Below are 14,929 nucleotides of genomic sequence, written 5' to 3' on the forward strand. Positions count from 1 at the left end.
CATTAAGTATTTAGAGATCTCTCTTCTACCCCCATCTGGGGGCGGTTAGAACTTGTTGAATAACAAGTAGTTCTGTGAACAGTAGACCTCACGCAGTATTCACATCCACAAGTACCTGAATGAAACTATAGACCTTATGGAAATACAGCAATAGACTGGCTTCTCCACACATCTGTGTAATCACTTGTCAGCTGATTTATGATGAATAACTCTATAGTCTGATTTTTACTCTTATATTGGCATATGAAGGAGGCTCCTTTTTCCTTTTATATTATCCTTGAAATGCAAAATTTCCAAAAACCTTGTATATACGTCGACGCGCAATTAAAAAAGGAACATACCTGTCAAATTTCATAAAAATCTATTACCGCGTTTCGCCGCAAATGCGCAACATATAAACATTTAAACATTAAGAGAAATGCCAAACCGTCGGCTTGAATCTTAGACCTCACTTCGCTCAGTCAATAAAGTAATACATACAAGCCTTATAAGGATCTCTATTTTGTAAATATTTTTACTATTGCATCTAGCTAGAGGTTAAAACTGAAGGTAAACCCAAAGAGTATGTAATGTAAGTGGTAGCAAAGATGTAATTGGTTTATTTAGTTTTGGTTGGTAGTAATGAATGGTTGAAACCTAAATGTTACATTCTATACTCTCTGGGCAAAACTCGTTTTAAATATGAAGCGTCATTTGATCATTGATATGAAGACTCCTCGTATACGTATAGTGGACTCCTCGCGAGTGGAGAAATAAAAGAAATCAAACAGAATGTCCGTTACAGAATTTTCAAATCAAAATTACAGGTAGTGCTAGAGTGGGTTGGGGCAGGTAGGTAGTCTTTTCTCTTTTTTCTTTATCTATTTCGTATCTGTAGCATCGCAATCCGTGCAGGAAGCGCTATGCAACGTAGCAAGTGATACGTTGCAATCGCAGCAACTATTTTTCTGTTGCAATTTTCTCTACGGGATTTTGCATTATTGGTCATAAATATATCGGTTAGTTTAACCGGTGATTGATCAGCTGTTGGCTTAAACCCGGAATTTTGGGCTGACCACTAACAACAGGACATGTATGATGAAAATGAAATCCTCATGAAAGGCGAGTTTTTTTCATGGTTACTGTCACACAATGTTTATCGTGCATGTCCTGTTAGTTGCCAGCCTTGAATGTCTGAAGCCACATAAAAATGCAATCATGACTTCATGTACGGTAGGACCTGAAACTATTAAAACACAGCACAGGTTGTGTCGTCAGTGCAAAATAACAAAGTCTAAAATTTAACTCCAAAAACTTCAACGTTCAAATTTCGAACATCGAATTCAAATTCATTTATTCATAAAGAGCATATTTACAAATATATAATAGTGTATTAACACATATAGTCCAGTCAAGGAAAGGTTGTAGAGGGAAAAGTTGAGAAGAAATTTTTTGACCCCGCAGTTCTGTTAAGGGTAGTAAGGAGGTGAACATATCAAAAGTCCCCAACCCTAACCCCTGTGCTAAGGGGGTGGAGGTGGTTTAAAGGTACCATTTTTTGGTTTCTCGCATGAAACTCAAAAACTATGTATTCTAAGGACTTAACTGTCACATAATAAATAAAAGCTTACATAATTTCCTACAATATTCATTATACAATTTCTTTCATATCACCTCAGGTTTTCGAGATATCCGCTCTTGAAGGTGTGACATTTTTGAAAAAACACGTTTGCCACCAATTTTTTTTTTTTGTTTTTATAACTTTTCAAAAATCGATGGGAAAAATCCATGTTGATCATGAGCTTATAGAGCATTGAATTCTCTTTAATTTGGTGTATATTTTCACACTTTTACGAATTTCCCTACACCTTTTGCAGCAGCTTTAGTGTTGCGTGTGAAATCTCCATTTTTGCAACAATAGACCAAGTGACAAAGGAATTTGGAGGGAATGTTTTAAACAAAATTTTTGCTTTGCAGCTTTGTTGAGACTAGTTAGGAGGAGAACATACCGAAAGTCCCCATTCCTAACTCATGTCTAAGGGGATGAGGGTAGTTTAAAAGTTGAATTTTTCAGCGTTTTGCTTCCACACTCATATCTTCAGAACAATGCGTTCAACCGACATAACCAACTATTAAAAAATGAAGCTTGAATAATTCTTCACACTTTTTTTCCGTGGAATTATGGGATATTCCCAACAGTTCCCGAGATATTCGCTCTTGAAGGTATGTAATTGTTGAAATAACAGGTTTTTATCCAATGTTTTGCTCTTCTAGGTCTTATAACTCTCCAACAATGCATCATAAAAACTGATGCTTACCGTAGGTTTGTAGAGCATTGAAAAGTTTGTAATGATGTATTATTTCACTATTCCAAGTTTTCCTTTCATTGTTATAGCAGCTTCAATGTAGGGGGTGAAATTCTCATTGCTGCAACAATTTATTGATCATTTGACAATGACATTTGAAGGGGGTGTCTATGTAACAATTTTTGACTTTGCAACTTGATTTGGACTGGTTAGTAGGTGAACATAGCAAAAGTGCGTATCTTTATCCCCTCTATTGAAGGTGTGGAACCGCTGAGTTGACACTTGTTGCAGCAATGAAAATTTCACCCCCTATATTGAAGCTGCTATAGCAATGAGAGGACAACTTGGAATAGTGAAATAATTCATCGTTTCGAAGAGAATTCAATGCTCTACAAACCTACGGTAAGCATCAGTTTTTATGAAGCATTGTTGGAGAGTTATAAGCCCTAAAAGAGCAAAACATTGGATAAATACTCCCTGTGTGAATAATTTGTCCGTGTCAGGGGAGGAGTCAAAATAATAAATCAGACAGACAAAATACACTGGTTTGAATAAGATGAAACTATGATACTTGAGACTCAAAGCAAATTATGCAAGATATATAAAAATATCATTACAGTATAAAGATAGCCTACTACTGATAATAACTTCAGCTCAACGGTTCTTATAAATATATAAGCATAAGTGCTTGTAATTATAAGTGGTTCACTTGGCAGTCATACTTCATTCATAATATTCTGTTGGGAAAAATGAATGAACAAATAAAAAATCATAATAATAAGGATGAATATGAGAAAGAATATGATGGTATTTGTAATAGAAATATTCATCTACAAGGCGGATTTAGGAGAGCCTCCAAAGCTTCCATACTAGTGCAGAGTAAATGATGGTGAAGGGGGGGGGTCTCTGAGAGGTATCTCCGTGAAAATGTCAAATTAAATTAGAAATGAATTATGAAAAGCCTATTGCATTATACCTCAAATCAAAATAAGCATTTTTTAAAGTGAACGCCATTCAGTCAGCTGATGCAATAGAGCAAAATTTGTCTTGTTAGAGAGGTCAGACTATAATTTTTTTCTTCCCGACATGACTTTCAGTCGCCATCATGCATTGGAACAATGAGAAGGGTGTATTTGCCGTTGATACTTATTTTTCAAGCGGATGTTTTGTAATCACAACCCAGCCCGCATTTCGAAATCGCTTTAATTTAGCCCCTTTGGCTAATGTCCCAGACTGGAAATCAATAGTGTTATGTGGGTCACTACGTTCAGACAAACTGCAAGTGTGACAAGACGAAGAACTGGAGTCCCTCGGCCCATTAGGTCACCTGAGAACATTGAGGCAGTGAGAGTTTCAATGTTGCGATCACCACAACGTTCTGCGCGCAAACATGCGTCTGCTCTTACACTTTCCGATCGTTCTGTGAGATAACGAATTCTTCATGAAGACCTTCCTATCCATACAAGATGGCAATTGTGCAGGAACATTCTGAACGTGACTTCAATTGAGGGGGCACTTTCCAGGACGCCTCATCTCAATTAGGAGCGATCTGTAGTGGCGATCCCGATTTGAAACATTGTGATATTTTTCTATAGGGGTTTTTGAAATCCCTTGTTTATGTGAACCTTCCAAGGACCCTACACGATTTAAATACCAATATCAGGGAAGAAATTGTTAAGATAACGCCTGCAATGCTGGCAGGAGTCATGACAAACGCCATAAATCGGTTTACTCAGTGTTTGGAGAATGGGGTATGTCACCTGGGTACCAGATTTGATATTCAAAACTAATTGAAAGAAAACTTTTTATAAATGTGTCTATATTACAAAAAATGAATACAAACTTTCTGATCCATACAAGGATTTTATTAACTTTCAAAAAAGAAGTTCTACTGCCGTACTCTGCATAAATGTACGGTTTGAAATTCTTAAAGAAAATAAATACATATCAGTCACCTTAACTCTAGCTTTCCATCCCCCCATTCTTCAAATTATTCATGATCAAGTCGTGTTAAACAAGTCCGACCTTTTGTTTTGATACCCCCCTCAGAACCAGTGGGAGCCCCTGTCTAACATGATATTATTCCAATATAAGTGATCATAAATTATTAAAATATTGCACTTTGTACTTTGTAAAAGAGATACAAGGCAGACTTCACTCTATGCCAGAACGTATCTTTTGGGCATTCCTTCCAACAGCAAAACCAGCTGCTGTCAAGTAAGTGGCGCTTCTTGCGAGTAGATTTTGAACGAAAGCGCGCTGTCGCAGAGCAACCTTTGGGAGAAGGCCAGTCTATGTCAGCGGGATCATGGGGTTTCAGTCAAGTTCGGTTATGGATACGTGCATGTAGTTTTGTTCGCGTTTGCGACAGGATTTTGCAGGCCAGCTGGAAGTCAGGGTTTGGTTGTTGGAGCAATTTTTGTTTTGCTCTACTGGTCTAATAGCCTAAATCATTTTTTTTAATGATCAGTTCGTAAACGTAGAAACTAAATTGAAGATTGGTTTCGAAGTAAATTTGCATTAGGCCTTCAGTTTGTTGGTTATGAAGTGACTTGGCTCTACTCTGCATTGGAATATTTCATTCTTGTAGACTTTTTTCAAGGGTACAGTAGTTTAAATTTTCTAATTATATTTCCAAAAAGTCTACAAACATTTCATTCACCCAAAGTGAATTGAGGAAAAACTTTCTTACAAATAATTAATGGAGTGTATAGTGCTATAATGTTAATTAATTAAGAAAATATAATCTAGAATGGATTTTAATATCTGATACTTTATTAGTGTTTAAACAAAAGTGCCTGAATTATTATACAAGATACAGTGCAAGACAAAGCACATGAAAGTTGTGCTGTAATATTTGTGTAATAATATTCTATAAGTGGGTCATGTCATACTGTCAGTGTTGACAAGTGATTCTCAGTGCTGGCTGCAGTTTCAGGAAGTTGGACAGCTTCTAAGGAATACATTCATTTATAATTTTAAAGGTGAGTGCATAAATAAAAACTTTTCTTTAACTTAGTGACATTCACCTCGGTTTTGATATTCATGTTTCTAGGTTATGTCCTGGCTTATTTATTTGAATTTTTATAAAAAGAGCTACCAAAATGCATAGACCTACCATAAGTTACCTGTAATGAAACCAATTTTACGTGATAGTGTTATTTGTTCTTGATTTAGTCCTACTTTAAATTCCATGATTACTTACTTATTTTGCAAAAAGATAACCAAGTCATACATATAACCTTGGCGTGATTCAGATTGATTGTAGCTTCAAAATTTTGCTGGTTTTGTTCAAGGTTAATAATAGGCCTACAACCATTATTGATACGTTACGTTAAGTTTATAGTAGGTAGTAATATAGGTCTAGATAGAATAGCCTAGATTCATTTTTAATAGCTTTGGGTGTAATTCAATAAGCGTCCAATCATTGCATAAAATTGTTAGCTAAAATAAAAAAAGTCGAAAATATTTTTCTATTGTGGATTTTTGTAATTGATTAAAATAGCTTAAAAAAAGTCGAAAATATTTTTCTATTGTGGATTTTTGAAATTGATTGAAATAGCTTAGAAAGCCAATATTTTTTTGAAGCTTAAAAATACATTCAGAACTTGTAAAGATTAATGATCAACTCCCAACAAAATTTAACTCATGCACCCATTGTTTGGGACCCCGCAAAAATATGCCTGCTTCATTTTAGTTTTCTTACCTTTTTCATGAATTATTGATGACTGAGATTTTAAACGTTATTATTCCAATCATCCTAGACCTAGATAAAACAGTTAACTTTAATTAAAATACTGTACTTATATCTATTAATATTCAGATAACATAAAAATTAATAAATATATATTACTGATTTATGTATTGCCTAAAATGCATTGGATGGGTGCAAGTGCAATGCTTTGGAATGTCGAGAGCAGAAGTCAGTTCAAAAGAATCCCGTTCAGTTCAGGTTCAAAATGTAACAGCTGGCCAGACGTTTTACCTGTTTCCATCTCTATAAATAGATGTTGGCATCCAAGCAGTGGATGTGGGAATTGCAGTGTTGCCAGTCAGGGAGTTTGGACGGCTAAGCTAAAATTATTATTTTCTGTTGTTGAAAGGGTGGGTACCGGGTAGGTGGAGTAGGGTTCACAATCCACATACACACGCACCAGTGTGGAGCCTCTAGCTTTGACAGGTTTCGTCCTACACATGTCGGCCGGGGATAGTGCTTTTGTGTGTTGGAGCTTTCTGCTCGTTCAGGGGTCTTTTCCTCTTTGGTCTTTATGATATCGGGTTTCTATCAGGTAGAGGGTCTGTTGTGTCTCTCCTGCAGACCTGTCTCATCCACATGGTCCATTGACACTTCCAATGGACTGGAAACAATAATTTCGCCATTTCTTTTTTGCTCGAGCTGTTTTCCTACTGTGAAAGTCCCAAACAGGATTGTAGAATTCAATGTCATACTCCATTATTCTATTAAATATGGACTTTGTATATGGGCTTAAAATTAACGATTTATAGCTTTTATCAAAGAGAAAGCATACACATTAATTTCTGCTTGCTTTTTCCATGCTTTTTATTCCTATAAATGAATCAAAAATTGATAGCAAAGTAGTTGATAGCTAGTTAGTAAAATCGATGAAATCGAGCTTTTAATGACGTTCTCGTTTTAGTAATAATATCGAGGATCATTTTATATTCTAAATTAGTTCCTATTGTCCTCGAAACCATTGTGAAAAATCAAAAATGATGCTATAGTCAGTTTTATTCCCTATTTATAATCTGACTCTTTATTTGTTCGATAAAACGATACGACTTTTATAGCTTAGGCCTATTATCAGTTCAATGTAAATAGCAAATTTTTTCACTTTTCCTTGTCAAAATTTGAACGCAGTATTATACGTCATTGTTATTGACTTTCATTTTTCTTACTAATGTAGACTATTCATTTCAACCTACATCCTAATTTCCAACCATTTAATTAAAAAATCCTTATAAATGGAGATTACTCCTAACAATGAGGAAAATTTATTGGCACATGTCATGCTTCTCTATTTCAATGAAAAACAGTTATAGTAGGTATGCAGGTTACTCACGTCTATTAGAGGATAATAATATGGAATGCGACCGCAATAAAAATAACCCAATAACTTTTAGTTGCTGTTGTGGCTGTTTACTGTAATAGAAAGCACTGCTTTTCTAATATTATATTGAAGATATATCTTATTGCCCATATTCCATATCAAACTATGTTGTGAATGTATCGATAGGTAGGCTATAAACATTACTAACCCAGTGGCCATTTAAACGCCCGCATAAAGTATTAATATTATCATGACTTTATAACAGGTGCAGTGGAGAGAAAAAAGTAATATTGCAAACATGTGCTACATCCGTCTTGTACTCTTTACTATTTTCTGAATGTACGTTTTTTTAATCGAGTTTGGCTCGATTTGCAAGGGGCCCGGATGCCATAATTATCATTTAGTAGTACATATTCTGATCTATTTTTATCTCATTAGAACTCGGCATTATTTTTTGTGCAAGCCCAAAAGGAATGATATTTTGTGCACTGCTGGATTAAGAGAATTAAAAGTGTAACTTACTACTCAACTGTTTGATATCCATTTGATCGTATTCGAAGTCTAGACTTCTATTAATCATTGTTGACATCTTTCTTTAAATATTCCATCTAGGAGTTTCCGCAGCGACCACATAGTACTATTTGTTATGTGGTCGCTGAGTTTCCGTTATCAATATTCATAATTGAACAGGTATATACATAATTTGTCTTGTAACTTTCTAAATGTCACATTTGGCGATTATTGTTTCATTTGAATGTTCAATATTCAGACGCGTTACGCATATATACTATTATAGACTATTTCAGTCATTTATTCCTACCTTTAACTAAGTATTTGCGTAATTTATTTCAACTTCACTCAATAAAGCAGCTAGTGAGTGAATACAAAACTTGGTTCAAGAACAAAACCTGAACTTTCGAAGGTGTTATTGGTACAGACACCTTTTATCGGGAAAATCCGACAAAATACGGGCGCCTGAGTGTCGGCCATGGCTGCGGTTTTAGTCCGGAAGCTTATTAGCAGCCACTGATGGAAAACAGTTTCACTTGGCTCTTGGAACAGTTTTCACTTGTTGTGGCTCTGTGATAACAGCATCACTTTGATACATCATCTGGTATTTGTGGGTGGCAAAGCCAATTGTTGAGGTTCGCCCACTTTCATCCGAAATTCATGATGAGGTTGTTGTTATCGACTTACGTTGACTTCAAAACAATCTAGATCTAATTTCAATCATCTCAATAATATTATGAAGGAGTTTTTCAAACTGTTTAGTTTTCACTGACTGAATTTCAAGCCATCAGCTCAAAGTTGATTTGTATTATTTTCCCAGATACCGTACGTAACTCATCCTTAGGAATGAAATTTCAGACATTATTCAACCTAAACCTTTCCTAAATTTTGTTGAAGAAACTATCAATATTATATCAATACAGTAGTGTAATCGTGAATAGTAATTTTCAATTTAGAGAAAATCATATTTTAATGAGGTTTGTCAATTGAATTTTCGTTAGAAGCTAACTTATCACATGTAATTGAGAATAGTGAATTGTATTCCAGAACATATTTAATATATATGAGAAAATATCAGTTGAATTCGAGAAGTAGGCCTAATTGAATCGAGTTGTAACTGAAGAATCAAATAGAAATGTCTCGATTGTTTTGTATCTATGGTTCTCTATATGGCACATCTCAATTGTATGTCTCTAATTTTTTCATTGATTATTAAATTTTATTGCTTTCTCAAATTCGCAACTGAGTAAATGTTTTAAAATGATCCTTGTTGTAGGACCAACATAATGATATCATATTTTGTAACATTGATCCATTTTGTATGCCATTTTTCAGATTAATTTGTTAACTGCACCAAGCTGCTGCTGTTGATGAAGCAAGCAACTTGTTAGTATTTGTGAAACCGATAAAGCTCTGAGTGCTATTTCCATAAGCTGGAAACACGGAAGTAATTCAACTCGAGTAATTTGGGTTAATAGTTCTGAATGGCAGAGATAAAGTAATGCGACCTTTTTCAGCTGACTTCAAATTTATGTTGGGTGGGAGACAGTTTGAACAATGATGAATGTTATCGAACAAGCTGTAGAGTTATTTTTAGCGTTTAAACAACTTTGCTTAAACTTGGCTACTTTTATCCTTCTAATCGGGAGTTTCTAGGCAATACTAATGGTTCCTATTCATTTGTTGTGACCCAATATATCAGGAGATTCTCTTGAAATTTTCGTATCAGTTTTCTTCCTTAATCATTGAATATTTTTCCTATTTGCAATAAATAAATTTCATTTGATCATTGGGGACTATAATCCGTGTTGAAACTCTCGTCGTGGTTCTATTACTCCTCCTTTCAGAACTTTCAACAAAAAACATCTACTCCTCTTCCCAAGATCTACTCCTTGATCTCCAAATTCAATCCTAGACCATCCAGTGTTTCATAACACACAGTCTTGAGTTTTTCCTGATCCATAATCCTTATAATCATCAACCTTTCAGGATATTTTATATATTATGATATAGTCTACGGTTGTGGAAAATAACAACTTCTTAATTTTATTGATTTTTAGTTATTAATGTTGTACTTTGTGCTTCTCTAGAAATCTATCCTGATCTGTGAATCAAAATTTCAGTAAAGTGCATCCAAATTTTTTCCTGGTTGGAAGTGAGATGGTTTTGCTCGGTTTGCTGCACATAACAGCGAACACGAGCCAACACGCTTGATGTCGACTTGTTGGAGCATGAACCAGCCCAACATTGTTCTGTCTCCGTCTAAAAATATCGAATAACTCACCTCCCAGCAGAAAGTAACTTGAAGCATGGCAGTCGCCCGCTCAATAATAACTTTGAACGTACTTTGCGGCGGCTTTCTCCCTGTTATCACACACCTTCCTACATTGTATAATGTTATAGATTATTTTCGATAAATGTTTGGATGTTTTCAAAGTGAAAGCTCTTTCGACCTGAATGTGTTGAAAACCATGAACTGTTATATTAATATCATTATATCTTAATGTGCTCCTTTTTTCTTAAGTGTATTATCATCAGTAAACCTCTATTTTAAATTGCTTTTAGATTTCATTAGAGAACGTAATTTCCTGCTGATGTAATCAAAGAGTGCGAACGGAAACTTTAAAATCACATTTTCGTATCAACTCATTGTCTTGCCAATATATTTTACAATCTAATAAAATATTCTTAAGCTACAATTGTACTGTAGTTTCAAGTTCGGTAGTTAATTGTAGTAACATTTTACATTGTTATCAATTGAATATTACAATTTAATACAAATAATAATTATTATATTTGTCTTATGCCCAGTTTCACAAGCTCGGTCAGTTTCAAGTTCGGTAGTTAATTGTAGTAACATTTTGCATTGTTATCAATTGAATATTACAATTTAATACAAATAATAATTTATTATTATATTTGTCTTATGCCCAGTTTCACCAAGCTCGGTCAATACATTTAAACTTGGTCAAGCTGGGTACGATTTACAAGTTGGCGTGGAATATCGACAGTAACTATCTCTAGAGAAATCATACGTTCCAGTGCACTCGTAAAGCGTGCCTGATTTTACCATGTTCAGATGTCTTGACTGAGCTTGGTGAGACCGAACACCAGCTTTTCAGGTCGATTTAGGAAAATACAGTACTGCAAAATAATTTAATTCACTCGATATAGGCATATGCACTCAAATAAAAAACGTTTATTCCGAAAATTTATCAAGAGACCAGATTTCACAAAATAGAGGAAAAATCACCACACTCAAATCTCCATTCTGAGAAAACTAGCTACATAAATCTTTGATAGAAGCTTGAACTGCTCTGAATTTTTCCCACTTAATTCAGTGTCTCCATTGATTCGAAAGCTCTAAATATTCCACATTCAAGTTTCTCGCCGACTTCCTTTAGACTTGAGCGCCGCTAATAGCTTTATGTATGTCCATATGTAAATTTAATGACTTCTGAATAAATTTGCGCAACTCCGTTGTAGACTAGCGAACTGGATTTTATGTTCTCTCCAAGCAATCATTCATGTTTTATTCTGCCTATAGTTGTATGTATAGTTATTCTCATTATTAGTTGAAAAAGAGTCGTTATGTATCTTTTTTCGGTTCGTTCTATGTTGAATGAGACTTTATCTGAGACTTTTGAATAAATCTTATCAAGGCTAGGCAGAAATTGTGCTTTCTAATTAACTGATTTGACAAATTTGCCGACATTTTCAGTTCAATATTCGATCCCAAGGAAGTTTCGTTTGCACTTGAAAAATAACATTTTTCGGAGAATCGTCAAGAAATTTGAAAGACGTTCTCTAAGAATAACATGAACAGTTCTAAAATGACATTCAACCAGAAGCTCTGAATATCATTAAAGCTCTTTTCTTACTATACTGTTGAAGTTCTCAATTCTTATCTTTAAACGAAGGCTCTCTCCTTATCTCTGGTTCTTGTTTAAGCATGAATTTGCTCAGTGTATACCAATCAAATATTTTCAAGGACTCTGAAATAAAAGTTTGATTAGAGGTAGAAGAATCTATATTACTACATGATACAACCAGAAATAATTATAGATATCTTGATAAATTGAAAATAATCTCACTTGTTTCTCTCTCCTGATATTATTGTCTCTAATTTACATTATATCCTTAGTTTTTCTAAATTCTTGACGTTGTTATACTATTTTCTAATTACGTGAGCTAATGGACTCTAAATAAATCAACATGGTTGCATCAAATGTACTATAACTTGCAATACAAAGTGGGAAAGGTTGAAGTGTTTGAGAATTTAAAAGGTCAGACTGTTTTGCTCTGCTTCAACTGAAAATCTAACCAGTAACCATTATGAAGCATTGCTGGGTTAATGGAGACGACTGATTGTATGACGAATTGTGTGTCTGGCTGCTCACGGGGCTAACCTCTCGACGGCGTGGCGCGGACGCTTGAAATGCCGTGGGAATCGTGAAGGACCGGCTTCAAATCTCAGCCAGGCTCTCATCTTTTCCGACCGAGTTAATCTAGGGTCACACAGTTCTCGATCATTCCCACCGTGACGTTCACTCTCTCTCTCTCTCTTACTCTAGAGATCGAGATAAATCTCTCTCTTCTTTGGTCGACACTCTTGTCTAACCGCAAACCATCTAGGAAATAGTCGGCTAATTCATTTGCAGACATTTCATTTTTTCCAATAGACACTCTACTCATCTTTATCATGGGAAAGTTTGTTGGAATACTTGTTACATACCAACAGGACTGAAAAATATCCTGGGTTCTCTTCGATTGAACGTGTTATGTACTGCATTCCTGTTTCTCATGCTGTAATTGCGTCATCACCTAATTGCTAACTATTATTTTGAACTGAGTTTTTATTATTCTGGCAATCAACATTTTTATGCTTGAAAGCTTTTCGCAATAAACTAGTTTTTCCAGATTTCTTACATTATTCTAATTCACTACAGACCATTTTTCTTTCCTAGTATAGTATTGAATTTACTCGTGGAGGCGGTTGGTTACATCTGTGCTCAGACATGTATCTGGGCCTGAATCTGAATCGAGGAAAAAACAGTAAACATGAAACGGGTTTCACAGTCGATTGGAAATGGATGCATCTCCATTAATTTGATTAGGCCTAAAAGCTTGGCCGCCCGCGGTTGACCTTTTGGCCGTGACATTTGGCCCACATACAGCCTTATCTTTTGAGTTGTATGATGTTTATTGTATTGAGCAATCTTCCCTATTTCTATGGATTGTTGTTGTCTGCTTCACTATCATAAAATTCATTGAAAATGGAGAAGCTAGTAATCTGAATAATCGCACTTTGATATATTTTCTGTGTCGCAAATATAATATTAGAATTTCCAAATTTGTTAGACGAGTACGGCTTTTGATTGAATGATCATATCTTGAAAAATAATAATCTCTCATCATTTTCACTGGTATACTGCGAGCATCCATCCACTAGCCTCACATAGAAATTCCAAGTAATAAACATTGATGTTTGCTGTGACTTGGAAGGTTTTAATCTTGATAAGCTTCTTCTCTACAGCATTTCAATTAATTGATTATAATTGGACCAATGTATTCTATTTGTATCATGATGTGCCACTGTTCAATATATTCATTGGAAACAGCAGCATGCTTCCAAGCCCCTTCCAACCAATTCGCCATCTAAAATATGCCGTTCTCTACCATTGAAACTGATTAATGATGCAAGCATGGCGCTCAGTCCGAAATACAGCATCTCGTTTCTCGCTCATTTATCATTTTGATAATATCAACCACCTTGTTTAATTGCTGCAGGGAGAGTCGGAATTCAATTCAGTTGTAGCAGCATGCGGATGTGAATTGAATGTTGATAAACCATCCTTGTTTGTGTGTTTTAGTATTCTGTTGATTTGCAACCATGATAGGAGCTCAATTTGCAATCAAGTGCCATCATCAGTTTCTGCATTATAAATTTTCTAATTGTTTATGTGGTTTTGTTTGCTCCCCTCTTTTCAATTGAAAATGCTACTTTAATTCCCAATACTGTACTTCAAGTTTTAGTAGTTGAGGAGGTTTCCATGTCCTTATTCCAAAAAATTTATTCTTCAATAATACGTTTTTATGAAACAAATGTATCACTTTTAGTTTTGAAATTATCTCCTCATAAATTGTTGCTTCATTGCATTGTAGTTATTATCATCAAAAAATGGAATGTTGGACAAAATTATTTTCGATTTTGTAGATATTTCTTAACATATTCTTAGTGAGCCCATCATTATGTACAGTATTCACTATGTATCAAGTTCAATAAAATATCATTTGTTGTTAAAAGGTATTGACATTTTTATGAATCACATTCAATTTATCTTAGTTTAAATCTTCCGAGGTACTCCTAGGTCCTTATGCATATTTTCTTCTAGATGAAGACTGGTTCCAAAACTAAAAAATGAAGAAAAAATACTTGTTTAACGACTTTTTGGGGAAATAGTCGTTTTATCTTGCATTAAAACTTTATTGGTGCTGTAATTCTCGAATACAACGTTCGTAATTAATCAAATGCTAGGCTTTCGATTCGAAGCTTTCTGTTTACACTGTGAAGAAAAATAAAACAGTTTCATTTCAATAGAATGTAGAATCCTCATATGGAGGTTGCATCAAGTTCTAATGATATTATATGGTTGAAGAAGGATCAAGGCCCGCCCATGTAGGAGATTTTATCTCAGTTGATTGAGGCCTATCAAGTAGTACCTACGACTTGTTAAACTTCTCTTCTTAGTTTTCATATTGAACTATTACCAATCTTATTACTCTCTCTCTCTCTCTCTCTCTCTCTCTCTCTCTCTCCACTCACACGCTTTTCATCTCTCCTTCTACCTTCTCCTCACCTCACTCAAACCCACTCACTAATAATACTTTCTTCATTGTATGGGAATTGTACCCAAGTGGCAGCGGGCGATGTGGGTAAGTGGGTTGTATCTGAATGCGTTGCTCCAAGATTACTAGTGGCTGACCCTCAGAACAACTTTTGCCAGACCTTTTAACGGTTCTGAAGTCGGATGAAAATAGTTGATCTTGGGTGCGTGACATTCT

General features: G+C 35.0%; 1 protein-coding gene across 2 annotated transcripts in view; it reads left to right on the top strand.

The window, feature by feature from the left end:
- The first annotated feature begins 4,556 nt into the window (after nt 1-4,556).
- LOC111052922 (ADP-ribosylation factor-like protein 4C) overlaps nt 4,557-14,929 on the top strand; it is a 71,104-nt gene continuing 60,731 nt past the window's right edge. For both annotated transcript variants that reach the window (XM_039427905.1, XM_039427904.1), the window contains exon 1: nt 4,557-5,269. The gene's annotated coding sequence lies outside the window, so the exon portion shown is untranslated. The remainder of the gene's footprint in view (nt 5,270-14,929) is intronic.

Source organism: Nilaparvata lugens, chromosome 5 (genome assembly GCF_014356525.2).
Source record: "Nilaparvata lugens isolate BPH chromosome 5, ASM1435652v1, whole genome shotgun sequence".
Classification (NCBI taxonomy): domain Eukaryota; kingdom Metazoa; phylum Arthropoda; class Insecta; order Hemiptera; family Delphacidae; genus Nilaparvata; species Nilaparvata lugens.